This window comes from Pongo pygmaeus, chromosome 3 (genome assembly GCF_028885625.2).
Source record: "Pongo pygmaeus isolate AG05252 chromosome 3, NHGRI_mPonPyg2-v2.0_pri, whole genome shotgun sequence".
Classification (NCBI taxonomy): Eukaryota; Metazoa; Chordata; class Mammalia; order Primates; family Hominidae; genus Pongo; species Pongo pygmaeus.
In genome coordinates, this window is record NC_072376.2 from 189,094,893 (window position 1) to 189,112,782 (window position 17,890).

The 17,890-nt window shown below is 35.9% G+C and overlaps 1 protein-coding gene across 2 annotated transcripts in view; it reads right to left on the minus strand.

The window, feature by feature from the left end:
- The window catches only part of GPM6A (glycoprotein M6A), a 370,006-nt gene that overhangs the window by 125,364 nt on the left and 226,752 nt on the right, over positions 1 to 17,890 (minus strand). The window lies entirely within an intron of this gene.

The following is a 17,890-nucleotide window of genomic DNA, read 5'->3' on the forward strand; positions in this document are numbered from 1 at the left end:
ATAACAACTTTTAAGACGTCAATAAGGAATAGCAAGTGATATGATGAAAGTCTTAAGTTTAGCCAGATTCAATTAAATCTGTTGGCTTCACCAATTCCAAGCATACGACTATGTATGTAAAATAGCTTTCTAACTGTAATGCACTGCCTAAATGTGGAGTGTTATTTAGGAGACACTGGCAGAGAGTATCAATTGATCCACCAGTGAGTAAATAGCAAATTAAATCTAAAAATGACCGTTTTTTATAGATGCTAAAAGGAACATTGAGAAAATTTATTTAGATTTACAGAAACAAAGAATGTTTTTCCAAGATTGTTCCTGGGGTTGTAACAGTAGGAAAGTCCTAGTACATAAAAATAAATACAAGATGCTGAGTACATCCCGCTGTCCTCTACTGAGGCACAGCAGGGGATACAAAATCACACACTGAACATGCAGTTTACCTCCAGTGCCCAGGAGGCGGTCAGCTTTCTATTTTGTTTTTAAAAGGGATTGCAACATCAAGTTTTATTTCCAAATTCATGCTAATTTATGCAAGGCAGACAGTCTCTTCCATTTTGTGGCAAATGAAGTCACAAAAATTGCTAGAATCCACTCTCCTTGAGACCTGAGCTATGTTTGCAGTGTCTAGCATGCAGCACACAGTTATACTATTATAAAAAACAATATTGTGCAAAGTTAAATCTTTAGTTCATGCAATCAGCCATTCAAAAACTATTAAGTGTCCATTGAGTGCCAGCACATCAGGGTACAGATGCTCCCGAAGGCATTTCTGAGCCCGCAAATCTCACTGTTAGTGTCTGAACACAGTGTCCGGTTATTTGCTGTGTGTAGCTGTATGGGTTTTTCATAAGTGGTTATCTGCCTCATGATGATGGTTTTGTGACTTTGATAAAGGAAAACCAAACTAAACAGGGGTTTAAGGAATACACGGGGGCAAGAGAAAATAGTGATTTCAATTATACGTAGATAATTCTTCAAGACAACTTAGCATTAAAAATCAAATATCAAGACAAGAGGTTAAACTGTAAAAGGCATAAAATTTTCTTTATCTTTTTTCTCTCTTTTGAACATAGCTTGCTAAATAATTTTTGTTATGAATTTCAAGGGTCTTTTCCTTTTCCTTAAAAAAGACTTCCAAACCTATGCTGGCAATCAACCCATGCAACTCCAACAAGCAACTCAGTTTATTTAACGATAGATTATGAGTTTAAACTCATATCATGTATTTGAATTGAAAATGTAGAGGAAGATACAAATCTATGAATGATGGTTATCCCAGAAATGAACACTGGGGTTTGTGAAGGGCTAAATTGGGACTGTTAATTTGTTTTTATACCATCCCATAGCTTTTGAAGTTTTACCATGATTATGTATCACTTTATAATAAAAATTTAATCTCTAAAATATGAGGAATTATATATTAATGAGGAGATATAGCAATTTTCTCCTTCATAAGAGATTATCCTTTTTAGAATATTACCAGAAAGAATACAAGAATGTTATGTTTTAATCTAAATCTGGCTGGGTGCAGTGGCTCACGCATGTAATCCTAGCACTTTGGGAAGCTGAGGCAGGCAGATCACCTGAGGTCAGGATTTAGAGACCAGCCTGGCCAACATGGTGAAATCCAGTCTCTACTAAAAACACAAAAATTAGCCGGGTGTGGTGGTGCATGCCTGTAATCCCAGCTACTCTGGAGGCTGAGGCAAGAGAATCGCTACTGGGAGGTGGAGGTTGCAGTGAGCCGAGATCACGTCACTACACTCCAGCCTGGGTAGCAGAGTGAGACTCCATCTCAACAAAAATAATAATAAAATAATAAAATAAAATAAATCTAAATAAATACATCTAAAACACTTTCTCCTCCAATCAAATTGATCCATGTGTATATTTTTAAATTTTTGACAGTCCCCAAGTGATTCCCAAGAATAGGTAGGTGTTTATGGAATTAAATATTTGTGAAACTCAAAATGAAGAAGCAGGTACAGATGTATAAGAAGGCATCTGAGAAAAGATGAGGAGACAAGCAACACAACAACCTTGGGGGACTATTTTTATCTCTTATATCTCTTCACATTATAAAACTCTAGGGCATTTTATGAATATGTGCTCAAAAGACTCATGTTGAGGAAATATGTTTTAGAGGTTTAAGATATATTCAAATGCAGATTATAAAGATTAAATCAAGATTGTAAATTACATGAAAATCATGGGACAAGAATAAACACTCTTCATATAAACTGAAAACCATAGGGAATGTTTATAAAACTAGAGCTCCATGAGTAGTGAATTATTCAGTCGTTAAATGGATGCAGACAGAGAGAGAGAGAAAGAAATAGATATAGAGATATACACCAAGATCTTCCTGCTTAGGGATAAAACAACAGAAAAATAGGACTTTTAGAATGAGAAATGTTTGTCTGGGTACATCTGAAATATAAACAGTAATAATAGACAATCAAAAAACATCCTGATGACCACAGAATGACTGTGACATTAGAATAACAGCTAACAATTATTGAAATTGTATTTTATACGAAGTCTAGTATTAAGGCCTTTTTATTTATCATTTTATGTATTCTCATAAAAACTTCTAAGGGAAGTGCTATTCTTATCCCAGAGTTACTGAGGGAGAAAGTTATGTATCACTTTGAGAAGCAATGACACATTCTCAGAGTCACTAGTCAAGATCTACACTGAGCTAGAAGTGAGTAGCCTTGCTTTAGCGCAAGAATTTTTGTTTTCAAGATGGAGTCTTGCTCTGTCTCCCGGGCTGGAGTGCAATGGTGCGATCTCGGTTCACTGCAACCTCCGCCTCCTGGGTTCAAGCGATTCTCCTACCTCACACCACCGTGTCTGCCTGTTCTTGTATTTTTAGTAGAGACAAGGTTTCACCATGTCGGCCAGGCTGGTCTCAAACACCTGACCTCATGATCCACCCACCTCGGCCTCCCAAAGTGCTGGGATTACAGGCATGAGCCACCGGGCCCAGCCTAGTGCAAAAATTTTAATCACTACACTGTTGCATACAATATGATCTCCATAAATATGTGTTGAATGATGTGACAATGTTACTATAACGTAATACTGTATTCTATTAAAATACAGCAGGTGTCCTTCTACCAATATTTCAAATACACATTGACCCACAAAAGCTACACACATTTATTCAATTGTTTTAATCTATTTTGCCACAATTAAATAGTTAAGTAACAGATATAAAATGTAGGATATAATTATTGGGACACCTATAATTTAATAATTAATAATATACTACAAGGTTTTTTAAAGTAATAAAACTCATCTGAGTAATGTCTCTCCATTGACAAAAAAGTAAAAATAAAAATCAGAAAATCTAAATTAACTGACCATTTCTAGTCTACGAACATGATAAATAACATCAACAGTTTCTTACCAGCCAAATAATAAACTTTTTTTTTTTTTTTTTTGAGATTGAGTTTCACTCTTGTTGCCCAGGCTGGAGGTGCAATGGCATGATCACAGCTCACTCCAACCTTTGCCTCCCAGGTTCAAGCAATTCTCCTGCCTCAGCCTTCCAAGTAGTTAGGATTACAGGCATGCACCACCAAACCTGGCTAATTTTGTATTTTTAGTAGAAATGAGGTTTCACTATATTGGTCAGGCTGGTCTCGAACTCTTGACCTCAGGTAATCCAGCCACGTCGGCTTCCCAAAGTGCTGGGATTATAGGCGAGAGCCACTGCGCTGGGCCATAATAAGCTTTCAATGTCTGAAAAAGATTAGGAGTTCTTCAGATGCAAGTGTCCTCATTTAATGTGCTTTGAATTCCCTTGGTCGTTCTATGCTCACTTGACACTTAGTATGCATTTTATGACAGTTTGCTAAGTTTTTAATAAGTGCAGGGATGACACTTAATATTATCAACAAACATAAAAGAAATTCAGCCAAGAACATCTATAATTGGTATTAACAATATATTGCTCTATTGCTCATATAACATGTTTGCCACATTTTTATTCACTCATTTATCTTATTCTTTCATTCATTCACTCAACAACATTTAGACTAGCACTAACATTCACAATATGTCAAATATTGAAGCCATGGGGGTAAATTCACTATATTTAGCATCAGCTTGCTAGTCTTTTATCGAGTATTGCTATGTTTAGTATGAAATGTATTTAAACTCTGACTGAAATCAATAAAAGACGGCAGACAAAGGATTTAAATGTCCGAATCTAAGTATTCACTTCTAGACAGATAAAATATTATTCATGAGTATTATAAAAAGGCATTCGATTAAAAAAAATTATGGGAAAGTGATTCTCAGTGGGTAAACAAAACAAAACAAGAACATATGCGTATCTGTGCAATTGGTTACACGTGAAAATGCATGTCTCAAGGGCCAGTGCGGATGATTGCTTTTTCTTTCCCCACAGTCCCCAGGGTGAGCGTCTAATTCAAACACTAAGAAAAACAGAAATAAGAAACAAAATGGATTAAAGTAGAGGCAGCCAATCTATAGAGACAGAAACTAGATTGACTCGTGGTTGCGCGGGACTGGGAGAGAGGGAAGGGATGACTGCTAATAGGTAGAAAGAAGGTTTTTCTCTGGAGTAATAAAAATGTTCTAAAATCAGATTGTGGTAATGGTTTCACAATGCTGCCTGTGTTCTAAAAACCACTGAATTGTAAACATTAAGTGGGTGAATGTTATATGTAAAATATATACCTATAAAGTTGTTAAAAAATAGATGCTGCTAGTTTTTTCATTAACAATAACTACTTTTCAATACATTTTCAATTATTTTTATTTTTGAAAAGTATTTCAGAGCTATCTCCATTTCCAGAAATGTTTTTTTTTTTTTTTTTTTTTTTTTTTTTCTGAGACGGAGCCTCACTCTGTTGTTGCCCAGGCTAGAGTGCAGTGGCGCAACCTCGGCTAGCTGCAACCCTCTGCCTGCCAGGTTCAAGCGATTCTCCTGCCTCAGCCCCCCAAGTAGCTGGGACTACAGGCGCCTGCCACCGCGTCCAGCTAATTTTTATATTTTTAGTAAAGATGTAGTTTCACCATATTGGCCAGGCTGGTCTCGAACTCCTGACCTTGTGATCCACCTGCCTTGGCCTCCCAAAGTGCTGGGATTGCAGGCGTGAGCCACTGTGCCTGGCCCAGAAATGCATTTGTAAAAACTAATCTTTCCCTTCTGGATGAACATCAATGAACTCATAAAATTAGTTTCCATCCTGTGATTGCCATCAAGCATTTTGTCTTTTAATGGTAAAATTATTTTTATGAATCAGATTCTTTTGACTAATTTACTAAAATTTTGAGGTTTTAAATAAGCATAAACCCACTTAAGGACGAATGAAAATTAATTTTATTTTCCACTTATTGATAGGTCAAATTATTTTATGTAATAGGTCCTCATTAAATGCAGTTTATCTAGGGAAAAATGCAATGATAAAGAATAACCCCAGATTATTTAATAGTAGGCTGTTTATTTAACAACGTGAAATAGAACATTGTACGTTGCCCAATAATAAACTGAGTAATAACAGTGATTTCTTATGGAATTAGATCTACTATCAGAAAACAGGCTTTTTAAAATTTATTTTTAAAATTAATTTAAATTTGCTTCTACTCTCCAGTGAAAAATTTTCAATGTTTTAAATTCTAAACTACTCTTGATACTAATAGATTATAACAACATCTTTGTGAAGTTCTGCAGTTAGTGTTATCAGACTTATTTTCTGAGTACTTTTTATGCAGTTATCAGAAAGATGATTTTGGAAATGCTGTTTTAGTCAATAAGTAACAAGATCAAATAAAATATTTTTTGGTCCCATTTGTACTGAGGTAAAATACACAGACATAAAGTTCACCATTTTAAAGTGTACAATTCAGTATAATTGGTGCATTCATGATGTTGTATAACCATCACCACTATCTAATTCCAGAACATTTTCATCATCCCAAAAGAAAATTTTGTATCCATTAAGCAGTCCTGCCTCATTTCCTGCCTCCCTAGAGCACCTACCGGTGACTCATCTGCTTTATCTCTAAGGATTTGCCTATCCCGAGTATTTTATGTAAAGGGAATCATGCTACACACATGCTTTTATGCCTGACTTCTTTCATTTAGCGAAACGTTTTCAAGATTTATCCGTGTTGTAGCATGTATCAGTACTTCATTCTTTCTTATGCTTGAATGTTATTCCATTGTATGGATATACCACATTTTGTTTATTCATTCATCAGGTGACGGACATTTGGTTTGTTTCTAATTTGTGGCTATGATTTTAGCAGTACATTTGGCTTGCTTTTATAGATAACATATGTCATGTGATAGGCTTCTTTTCCAAATAAAAATTAAGAAAATAAGAATACAAGATTTGGGGAAAACTGTTTTCATTCTAAACAGGACAAATACCTTTCCAGTATAGAATTCATCCTTCATATCCAAAGATAAAATGTATATCCTCAATGAACTATGAAACTCACTGTTTTAAAAATATAATGAAAACATCGGAATTGATAGCCAACTACCTCCTTGACATATTGATTTGGATATCTGGTACACATCTCAAAGTTAATATGTCCCAAACTGAATTATTTTATTTGCACATCCATACTAAATTTTTCTTTAACCTTCTCCAATAACTCCATTCTTCTAGTGACTCAACCCAAAGGCATTATTATTATTATTATTATTATTATTATTTTTTTTTTGATACAGAGTTTCACTCTTGTTGCCCAGGCTGAAGTGCAATGGCGCCATCTCAGCTCACTGCAAACTCTGCCTCCCGGGTTCAAGTGATTCTCCTGCCTCAGCCTCCCGAATAGCTGGGATTACAGGTGCATGCCACCATGCCCAGCTAATTTTTGTATTTTTAGTAGAGATGGGTTTTTTCTATGTTGGCCAGGACGGTCTCAAACTCCTGACTTCAGGTGATCCACCCACCTTGGCCCCTGCAAAGTATTGGGATTACAGGCTTGAGCCACTGCACCTGGCTGCCTGGTAGCCATTCTTAGCACACTCCTTTCCTTCCTACCAATGTAAAGTCCATCTTCAAATCGTATGCAAACAGCTTGACCTCTCCTACTTTTCTTTATTATCACTGGCATTACACTAGACCAAACCACTATTTTACGTGGACTCTGCCTTCTTGCCTTGACCATCTTAAGTTTATTCTCCACCAAAAACACTGGAAGGAATCTCTTAAGAATTTATTTTTATTGATATATTGTAGTTGTACATATTTTGTGGGTACATGTGATATTTTGATATGTGGATACAACCTGTAAAGATCAAATCAAGATAATCAGGATATCCATCGCCTCAAACATTTCTCTTTTCTTTGTTTTGACAACATTACAAGTCTTCTCTTCTAAACATTGTGAAATATGTAATAAATAATTGTTAACTATAATTTCCCTACTGTCCTATTAAATATTAGAATTTATTTCTTCAATCTAACAGTATTTTTATACCCATTATGTCACCTCTTTGTTTCAAATCCTTTAGAGACTTCCTGCTACTCTTAAAATAAAAACCCAATCCTCACTATGACCTATTAGTCTCTGTATGATCTGATCTCAGACTTGCTCTCCAAATTCATTTCCTAGCTGTCTTTTCATACTGCCCCAGTGAAATCAACCTTTTTCACATCTTATTTGCACCACACTGTTCTAGAACCTTCTCAAATGCTGTCTTAATTCCCTTCCCCCCCCCCACACACACACCTAACCATTCTCCATTTAACAACGTCCTGCTCATTGTTCAGGCCTCTATTCATATGTCATATTCTCCAAATCACCTTTCAATCCAAATCAGGGTGCCCCAACATTAGGGTGTCCTTTGAAATGAACTGAAATAATTTGGTTCTTTATGATTCATTATTCTGCATTGTTTGGGGCTACTTATTAGTATAACTACTCGGTCCTACATGAGACTGTAAGCCCATTGGGGGTTTTCACAGTAAGAGATAAATATTCTTCTTTTAAGTAGAAAGTTCATATGGCACTTAAGTCAATGTTATTCTTTGATCTCTAGAATAGTTCATGTAATTAAAATTTTCATAAAATGTTAGAAATTAGGACTAGTAATTTAATCAACTTTATTTTATCCCTTAAGTTTTATAGACGAAGAACACAAAAGGGTTAGAAAGGTAAGTGATTCTGAAATGCAGCAGCTCTAATCATGTTAGGAAAACATTCGCTCAGTAAAATAAGCCTTTATCTGGAGGAAAAAATCTGAAGAAATGTCAATCCAGATTAAATGAGTGATTCCAATTAAAGCAATTTCAATTTACACTAGTCAGTTAAGTTTTGATCACTAGCTTCATTTTGCTTTTGTTGTTGTACCTGATTGCCTTTGACATATTAACTTATAAATACAATGGATTTAGATTGATCTAATATACCTATCATTGATGCAGTGCTTTCTGCAGAGCACATTGTCTAATGATGTGTTAGAAGATCAGTGCCTCCATTTACTCTTTTTTTTTTTTTTTTTTTGAGACAGAGTCTCACTCTGTCACCCAGGCTGGAGTGCAGTGGTATGATCTCTGCTCACTGAAACATCCACCTCCCAGGTTGAAGCAATTCTCCTGCCTCATCTTCCTGAGTAGCTGGAATTACAGGCGACTGCCACCACACCCGGCTAATTTTTGCATTTTTAGTAGAAATGGGGTTTCACCATGTTGGCCAGGCTGGTCTTGAACTCCTGACCTCAGATGATCTGCCTGCCTTGGCCTCCCAAAGTGCTGGGTTTGCAGGTGTAAGCCACCATGCCCAGCCTCCACTTACTCTTTACCTCTGAGTTTCCCCTCTAATCATAAACTTTTTCGGCAGTTAATGAGCCAATCCATTGTTTCAGCCATTTGCCTTTCAGGGCATGAAAAGCGTATGCAGTAAAAGATAAGGACTACTGCTCTTTCTCTTCTTCCATTTTATTATTAATGAGTCTAGCACATTTTCCTGAAATAAAAGCTATCAGTACTGTTTAAATATTCAGTGGGCACACCAGTTCTCCTGAAGATACATACTATTCTTTTCAAAGAAGTTAAGAGAGTTTATAGAAAAGATCATGAGCCACAGATGGAATAGCTTTTGAAAGCCAAGATTCAAAATCTGCCCCATTTTTGGCAGAGTAGAGCTACATATGTTGTGAGAAGGTGACACTCCTGTGGGGGACAGGAAGATGATTTCTCTATACATAAAAACTGCTTGTAACCTGGCCAAAGAAAATGTGATTGCAGTACGTACAGCAAATCTTTGCCAAATTCAGAAACTCCTGACTGGGCAGCTTTACCATTAAAACCTCAAGAAATCCTTGATGAATTCTTTGTCCAGTGTTTTAACCAGAAATCCAGCATGTTTTAGAAAACAGATTTTTTTAGAGGAAAGTTTTTTCACATTTCACTTTTTTTAGGAGACTTTTAATAAAAGCAACTACACACCAATTGTGCACCATCTAATAAAATATGTGGCTGTAGTTATGGCTTCAGCCATTGGGCAGTAATGCATTTTAGGAGTTTTATAAACATTTTTTCTCCTGTCTGCATTCCATTACTAGCTAGAAAGTTTGAATTTCCTTAAATACGTTCAGCAGACACAGGATTGTCACCCATGAATTCAGAGTTATAATGCGGATGTTGAGTGGGTGGTTTCACTCTAGAACATCCCAAGGCCTCCAGGTTTCTGGCACTGGGAGAAACTATAAATTCTTTATATAGAAGATGTCTTAGATGCCACATATTACAGATACCTACACTGAAAAATCAGGTTGCCTGCTTGGGAGATTCAAGCAGATAACATATTTTTCAGAGATTTAGAGGCTGCTGCATTTAGTTTAGCATTTATCAAAACAGATAGTAGTTCACCCCTAAAACTGAGGAGAAAACACAACGAAATTGGAACTTCTATTAAGAACAATATGGTTCATGTTCATCTAGAAAGGGGAAGAATTTCTGTTTTAATTACCTCTGATTTTGAATTACTACTTAATTACAACATGATGATGCTCAATTTGACAACTAAAATTCTAAGAAAAAGCTTTCACCTGATTAAGATAGGGAAATTATATGAAATGTTCCAAGGGATTTTTTTAAAACTCTAGTTTTAGACTGTGAATATTGTATAAGAGAGTGCAAAGCATTCTAGGAAGGAAATGTGTCAGTTTTGTGTCACTGATTAGACAGATTATGCCATCTACATTTCTTTCACTGAAAGAATAAATTCTTTCCATAGAAGATGTCTTGGATGCCATTTATCATAAATACGGGAAAATGACGTAGCTTGTTGGGGAGATTCAAGGTGTTTCTTGGGAGCTTAGGGATTGTTAGAGCAAACAGAAAAGAGAATAAAAACTAAAAAAATAATAATAATTCAGTATAGTGACTAACTCAAGCAAGATGAGGAGAAATAGTGAAGGTTAAGTTAAAAAAAGGAAAAAATGATGCATTTCCTAGAAAGTTCATTTGCTCCTCATAAGAGTAGTTTATGCATTTTTAATTTTTGTTATATAATAGGCTATACTTCACATGTATCACCAAAGTTGAATCAAAATATCTGGCACTATATATCATTCTGAACATAAATATTTAAAGATAAATATAGACATTAATGTGTAGTGCAAGATTAGAAAATAAGGTACTATCCTGGCCGGGCGCGGTGGCTCACACCTGTAATCTCAGCACTTTGGGAGGCCAAGGTGGGTGGATCATCTGAGGTCAGGAGTTCAAGACCAGCCTGGCCAACAAGGTGAAACTCCATCTCTACAAAAATACCAAAATTAGCTAGGCGTGGTGGTGGGCGCCTGTAATCCCAGCTATTCAGGAGGCTGAGGCAGGAGAATCACTTGAACCCGGGAGGTGGAGGTTGCAGAGAGCAGAGATTCCACCACTGCACTCCAGCCTGGGCAACAGAGTGAGACTCTGTCTCAAAATAAATAAATAAATAAATAGGTACTATCTGAAACTTTGTTTTTAGGAGTATCTATTTTAACCCTCAATAATAAAATGTCAATTGACAGGTAGTTTATTAACCACAGTTGCATATTATTTCAAACAACGTTGAGTTTAAATCTTGACTTTTCAATGAAAGATTTCAAATGAGTAGCAATGTGAATATGGATAAACCACATAATCTTTCTAAGCCTCATTGAGAAAACAGGCCTAATTTACCTTACTCTATATTATTAAATGAAAAAAATGCCCAGAAACAATTCTAGGATGTATAATTGATTTAAACACAAAGACCTATCTGGGTTTGAAGTTGGGAGAAAATGAGGAATCAGATTAGCAAATACTTTGTGCAAAATATCCAGGTGAGTTCAAGGATACAAATCAATGGACCCTTCTGCCCAGGGCCTCCCTGTGACTCATATGCGCTCCACGGTCACTGATCCAAACACCCCCAAATGAGGTCTCTGCCAGGCCTAGGAACCCAGGGTTGTATGCCAGCCAGCTTTTACACCATTAGATTGTGAGAGGAGCCAGGATGATACTCAAGAGTCTACTAACTACCAAATAAATGATATATTCCCACATCTTATTTCTTTCTGTTCATGTCTTACTACCCTTACAGTAAATGCTAAACTTGCCTGCTAACTGCTTTCATTCCATTATATATTTCTTAGCTTTTGTTCCATTGGAAAAGTTAATGTCCAGAAAATATTAAAACATGGAATAAAGTTAAGGCTAATCATAGATAGTCTCAATTGATTAGCAGTCTCATCAAATGGCTAAATTCTATTCCTATGCGACATTCCACTAAAATATTCAGGAAGTAGAATAGCAAGGTGAATAATATCATTATTTTTGCACCTTTGACCTATTATAATGACTTTTAGTTACAGTATTGTAAAAGAGATACTTAGTTTTTTTGTTTTGTTTTGTGTTTTGAGATGGAGTTTTCTCTATTGTTGCCCAGGCTGGAGTGCAATCTCAGCTCACTGCAACCTCTGCCTCCCAGGTTCAAGCAATTCTCCTGCCTCAGCCTCCCAAGTAGCTGGTATTACAGGCATGTGCCACCATGCCCAGCTAGTTTTTTTGTACTTAGTAGAGACAGGGTTTCACCATGTTGGCCAGGCTGGTCTCGAACTCCTGACCTCAGATGATCCACCCACCTTGGCCTCCCAAAGTGCTGGGGTTACAGGCGTGAGCCACTGCGCCTGGCCGATACCTAGATTCTTTTAATAGCTCTGTGGCTGCCAGTCTGGCTCACCTTTAATCTCTTAGCTCTTAATTACATCTCTTGGCAGCCAGAACGACACTTCCAAAATGCTAACGTTACCATATCATTCGTGTTAGTAATACATTTTCAGAGATGCTTTCTACGCCTCAGAATGAATTTCAGGCTCATAACTTCCATTTTGATCTGCCCTTTACTTGACTGTTCAGCCTTCTCTCTCACACTTTCTTCTGTTTGTTCTACTTCAAGTTATCTTGCTTCAGCATTGCACATGTGCTATATTTGTGCAACTTTTCTTTTCAAAATTTTCCCATGTGGGTCCAGTCTCTGAAGACTGAATTCCGACATCCCTGCCAGCCCTGATCCTTGCCACCTCATGGATGACCTCACTGTGCAATTTCCTCAGCAGCATCTCTAACACCTTTCTACTGGTTAATCGGCCATAATATCCAGATATACTTAGATGGTACCTGTGTTGACCGTTTTTACTATATCTACAGAGGCTTCCCAGAAGAGATCACTCACAACAACCTAGCCGATTTCTGCCAACATGATTACTTCATCCCCGGTGCATCCCTTATTCACTAGTATTAATCTGAGAGCAGCTTCTTGCACCTTCTGAGAATAAAACAGATAACAAGAAAAGTACTTATTGAAAATAGCAAGGTTTTTGAAGTTACCTGTCACAAATATGTAATGCATCTTCGTTCCTCTGTATGTCTGTAGCGGGAAGAATGGGGTGTTTTAGGAAATATTTTCTCTATCCTAACCTATCTCACCTTCATTATGGCCACGGTGTCCTAGCTCTGGCTTCCTTGACTTTTGCCCATCACCAACCCTGCAATACGAACATATAATCTTTGACACATTCTAATTGGATTTTGTCACTCCCACTGCTTCAGCTGTTTTAGTGCGTTCCATGCTTTCACTTTCAGTTTTAAGAATTTTCATGGCCGGGCACAATGGCTCTCACCTGTAATCCCAGCACTTTGGGACGTCGAGACAGGGGGATCATGAGGTCAAGAGATTGAGACCATCCTGGCCAACACGGTGAAACCCTGTCTCTACTAAAAATACAAAAATTAGCCAGGCATGCAGGCGCTCGCCTGTGTCCCAACTACTGAGGAGGCTGAGACAGGAGAATCGTTTGAACCTGGGAGGCAGAGGCTGCATTGCACTCCAGCCTGGGCGACAGAGCGAGACTCTGTCTCAAAAAAAAAAAAAGAATTTTCATAAACATTATATTTGATGTTTAGAAGACGCAAAACAGAATAAAAGCATAAAGAATCCAGTTAAGATCCAAATAAAATTCAGATAAAATGAAAGTAAAATGCCAATGATTACCTCACAACTAGCCAGATAGATGGCTCATTTTATTTATTCATTAATTCAGAAATCTTTATTACTGCATCAGGCATGGAGCGAGCAAATGATGTGCAATGGGTGGTGAACAAAGCAGGCAGGATCCCTGCTTTCATTCTTCTCAATGAATGGGCTGCTTTGCCTTGCCATAGTCTAATCAAATCCACTGACTAAATCTCTGTGAAAACCATACCTTCCTTGCTTTAGTATAGAATTTAATTTTTCCTGTCAGTAATCTGAATTAATTTTTCTTGATGTGAGAGGCCAACAGACTTATTTCTGACCCTTGGTCCTGTCATTTTCTCCTGTGCGTTTCTAGGAATCCCCCCTTCCATCATTCTCCTGTTCAGTGCACATTTGCTGATCCTCCCAGGTCAGTCACAAGGGGAAGGACAAGGGTATCTTAGGAATGTTTCCTACACACCTTCCTATTGTAAATAGATTTATTCTGTCCCACAAACACCTTAATATGAGGCCAGTGTATCTGTCAATCACAATTTATTATCAGTAATTTCAAATAGGATACTGCTCCTATTTTTATCCTCCAGTAAATAGCATTTTTAAATTGGAAAGAGAATGAATCCCGAGAACATGCCACTTTGAAAGAGGCTTTGGTTAGAGTAAAAGCCTCAGGAAAGGCTGAAGTCCTAGGGGGTTTGGAGGATGAACAGCAATATGAGAGAAGAATGTTGCATGCTTGCAAGAGTGTATCACTGACAAAGAGCTCTGTCGCGTCCTATGTTACCAGTGTTTCATCCAGAAATGTCACAAATAGATCACAGAAAAAGGAGCTTGAGACTACCCCAATTCACATTATCCCTTTTTAGACTGGGAAACCTTCCTTCCTGTCATTCTGCTGAGTTTTGAGCCTCAGGTCTTCCTAACTGGCTTCTGTCCACTCCCTCTGGAGGAAAGAGGAAAAAAAAAAAAAATTGAAAGGAAAGGCAGAGACATCACACTGAACACTCTAGTCTCACTTTCCACATTCTCTTGGGTTCAGCATCCATCTTCCTTTTCTCTATTTATTACAATCATCCATGGGCTTCCATACTTTTTCTACCTACATTTTTTACATCGAAATACAAAGAGAGACAGAGAGAGAAAGATACTTATTACAGAGTAAAAACCTTAATTATCTAGTATTTAGAAATCAAATGGAAACAGGGCAAGTCCAATCAATATAAAGTAACATGCTTAAAACTCAAGGCATTTAAAATTTCCTCTGGACCCCCTTGGTCAATAATTCACCTTAGGCCTTGGCCAGGGCCATTGGAATAAATCAGCATACTAAAAGCCTTTTATGATTATTTAATTAACCAATCCCTTTCGATTTGTGTAATCTTCATTTTGAAAAACCTCATCCAATGATATTTTGGTGGTGATTCCTTCCACCCTTATAAATATCCAACGTCAGTTTACATAAGTTTACCAGCCTAATGTTTACAGGCTGCAGTGCATATTAAAAAACAGTTGAATGGTTTTTCAGAAGAACAACTTTCTATATGTGAGGCTTCTTAATTACTAAAATCTCTTCGACCTGTCATGGAGTAAGATCGGCATATGCCATTCAGGATTCAGTGGAGAAAAATCTCTATTCTTATATACTGAAAGCCTTAAACAGATCACATGCTTAGCTCTGAAATTATTTCCAGAATTCACTGTTGCATCTTTACAGTAAAAACAGAAAATAAGAAAACCTAATTGGCATAGATTGGTTGAAATTGAAAAAGAAATAAAATCTCAACATTCAAACTTAAAGAAATATCTCAATCAGAGCTAAAAAAGGATGATTCTCAAGGTAAATATTGATTTTGTATTTATCAGACTCTTTAAAAATAATAAGAATAATGCTAAATAATACTACTTTGATACAAAATGACATGTATATATTAGCACACTTGTGAGAGAAAGTAATGAAATTTTATTTGTATTCTTTAGTAAATAACAGAAGCACAATTATATGTTAACAATTTGGATGGGGAGAGAAAAGGATTGACTATCACTGTACATAAAACCTGTATACCTCAGAGTCCTGCACAGTTTCCATAGAAACACAGCAATAGCTAGTGTAGAAGCTATAGGCATCTCCAGACAAAAGGCTTGCCCGAGCGTTCATTTCAGTATATGCAAAGTCTTAAGAACAATGACTGTTTTTAAAAATAGAAAGGAAAATTTTCAATACACAAACTGTCAAACCAAAATGATATACCATTTCATAAATATTTTAAAAAATGCATCCTTCCAAATAAATTAAATGGAAGAGTAAATAAAATTCTATTTCATTAATCAACATACCAAATTCATAAAAACCAGTTCTATCAAGTTTTTCACCCAAGACAGCTTGAAATTCATCAGGAAAATTGAAAATCCCAGTTCTCTAGTGTCCATTAAGGACAATCAAGTTTCATAGACCACAGTTCTGTTAATATCGCTGTTTTTACCTTAGATGTTTGTTCAGTAAAAGTAAGAAGTGTGTATCAAGTCCAGTGGGAAGGAAATTTGTATTTGAATTTATTTTTTGTTTCTGTCTTCTGAACCAAAGGTCTCTAAAATGCTCAGTAATTAACTCTTGGATTAATAACATTGTATCTAATGTAACTCATCCTGGTAATTATTTAAAAATATTAATAAGCATATTAATCTTATTTGTATAAAACCTAAATCCTTCAAATAGTGTAAGTCATTAGATTCCTCTCCCCTCTAATCTTTAATACTAACACTGAAGTATGAGGATATTAATTTAACTCAGTAAAATAATAAAACAATCAAACTCACCTCTGTTTTACAAAAAACTTCCAATATTTTATTTTGGCATAGAATCCAACAATACAAAAATTCTTAAGAGAAACTAAAAACAATCAGCCACTGAGCTTATTAGATAAAATAAGTCATAAGTGAATTTCACAAATATTTTATTCAGTGAAGAGTCTTGTATATAATGGTAAGATCCTTGTCACAATTGAACAACAGAGCAAAGAATACATGTTAATGTCAACATTACATCATTAAACTACAATTAATCAGTTAAAAACTCAGTCATGGCTGTCTAATGAAGGACATTTTTCCTGGGAAAGCTTAACAAATCACTATAAAAAGTTATGCAAAAGAGTTATTTTCTATCTCTCAGTTCATAATACTGATGCTATATAAAAAAAAATTCTTAAACATTTTGTGTATCCATTCATTGTTTTTAAAGAATTTCCATAAAATACTTTTTGTTTCTAAATAAACCAGATGATCCCAAAATTTTGACCAAAATATTAGTCAATATGGATGTATAATAATATCAGGATATAAGGTGAACAGATGTATGTAGTGCTAACATTTTTATTTTTAGTGTGTAAAATCTACCGTGGCTTAGAAGGTTCACATCCGTATCAGTGTAAATTTAGGCAGAAATCTTTGGAAGTATTTATAGTTGCTCTAGAACACTGCAAGACTATATAGAGGAGGCATCTCCAAAATGTTTGCAGTTGAGAGCAATATCTCTGTATCAAATAAAAAATTTTAATCTAATAAAATTTCAGAAAATTAAAAAATCTAGACTCAGTCCGGTATAAAACACAGATCTGATGAAGATCCCAGATATTTTGTAGTGCTGAAAGACACAAATGGGAAAGGACAAAGTGTTTTCTCTGTTTTGAAGATATAAAAAGAACAACGTTTCTATAGTGGTGTTTCTCCAAAGTCATGCCCAACAAAATGAATGTGGGGAATGTTGTTTGGCATATATATTCAGAATTTCACTAAAAACCCTAGATTTTTCCATTAACTCAAATGTTGTTTCATTCTGCTAATAATTTTTAATCCTTACCTATCCACTATTGGTTATTTTGTATTTCAAAATCAAGTAAAAAAAAATGGCAAATTTGATAGAGTAGAAGGGAAAAATGGCAGCTTCCTTCCAAATGCCTTGCTTTCATATTCCCTTAAAGGACTACCTACTAATTGTCAAAACCATTAAAAGGAAGAAATCAGGAAAATTTCTGGTGGTATAAACAAGTCCATAAATTAATATAAAGCAAGTCATGTAAAATATACTCCAAAAATCATCTACTCTTTTCAGATAAGCCAATTAAATGTTTGTTACAGCAGAGCCATTTTTCTGTACCACCTCGAATCAACATGCTGTGGAAATCCAAGTTATAATCTATAAATCAGCCCAATGGAATGAAAGCACAAAAAGGGAGTTTATATTTTATTCTGTGTTGACTAGAATATGAAACAGGAAACCTTGAGAAAAAAATAAAAATTTCAAAAGACACTAAATTCTACAAAACCTTCGATTATAAAAAGCCAAGGACACAATATACCTGACATCACTATTAATTTGTGGTGTAAGAATTTC